The 1,180-nt window shown below is 41.4% G+C and overlaps 1 pseudogene; it reads left to right on the plus strand.

Moving 5' to 3' along the window:
• The first annotated feature begins 552 nt into the window (after window positions 1-552).
• Window positions 553-972, plus strand: LOC128413849 (cytochrome b-c1 complex subunit 8-like; annotated as a pseudogene).
• Window positions 973-1,180: the final 208 nt, after the last annotated feature.

The following is a 1,180-nucleotide window of genomic DNA, read 5'->3' on the forward strand; positions in this document are numbered from 1 at the left end:
CAGCAGAGGCTCACAAAGCCACACCAGCAACATCAAAATACAGTATAAAATACTAAAAGAACAAAAACAAAACCCCACCTATAACAAACCTTGGATACAGATCACGATGAAAGAAGAGAAACCTTAACCATGAGCCTAGGTTTGGGCAATACTTTGAGGGCATGCCCACATTTCTTCTCTCAACACTTCCCCCCGGGAAAACCTGCTGTTTACTGCTGAATTGCTACAAATGTCCATCAGTTTTCCTGCAAATCAATATTTGTTCTGATTCAGTAGGAAAAAGCAGGTTTTCCCAGGGAAAGCAGTGGGGCAAATAGAAAACATCTTAGAGCTGTGTATTCTAGGCATGGGACAAATGTGGAAGAGCCTTTACATTGACCTAAAAAGTGCAAAATGGCTGTGATCTCTCTTGAGGAGCTGGCATGTTTGTGCTAAGCCATGGTTTGACTTAGCATGATACGCAAACACAGCCTAAGGAAATGATTGCAGTAATAAAGTAACCATCCCAACAACTGTTATAGTTGTTTCCTTAGAACCAGATTCTAGTGTCTGATGCTGGAGTGAGAAGCGGTGACCTTTCCTGCAAGGAGCTGAGCGGAACAGCCTGCCAAGATGGGTATTCACTTTGGAAACTTGGAGAGAGTAAGGCATGTGATCACCTACAGCTTGTCTCCATTTGAACAAAGAGCTTTCCCACACTTCTTCTCCAAAGGAATTCTTAATGTCTGGAGGCGGTTCAGTACACAGGTCTTCCGGGTGGTGCCTCCCTTTGTCGCGGCCTATGTCATCTATTCCTAGGGAACCGAAGAATTTGAACGTCTTAAAAGGAAGAACCCAGCTGACTATGAGAATGACGAATAATCTGACAGATAACAAAGAAAACAGTTGCCAGCATTTATTCTTGGCCTCAGCTTGTTGACATGAATACGCAAATATTTAAAATAACACTGGTTCAATAAACCTCTCTTCCTGTTCTAAAAAAAGAGAAAAAGAACCAGATTCTAGTGTATCCTTGCTATTGCCACACATACATTTAATATAAAAGGGTCACAACAGAATCTGGTCGGTATTTGTGCCACTTTGAGTTTCTATTAACAATGATTACAGAGTACTGGAAGGGGGGTGGTAGGTAGCTGCTAATGTGTAGACAAGATTAATTAATTCTCAGTATGATTATTAA

This window comes from Podarcis raffonei, chromosome 5, assembly GCF_027172205.1.
Source record: "Podarcis raffonei isolate rPodRaf1 chromosome 5, rPodRaf1.pri, whole genome shotgun sequence".
NCBI classification, from domain to species: Eukaryota; Metazoa; Chordata; class Lepidosauria; order Squamata; family Lacertidae; genus Podarcis; species Podarcis raffonei.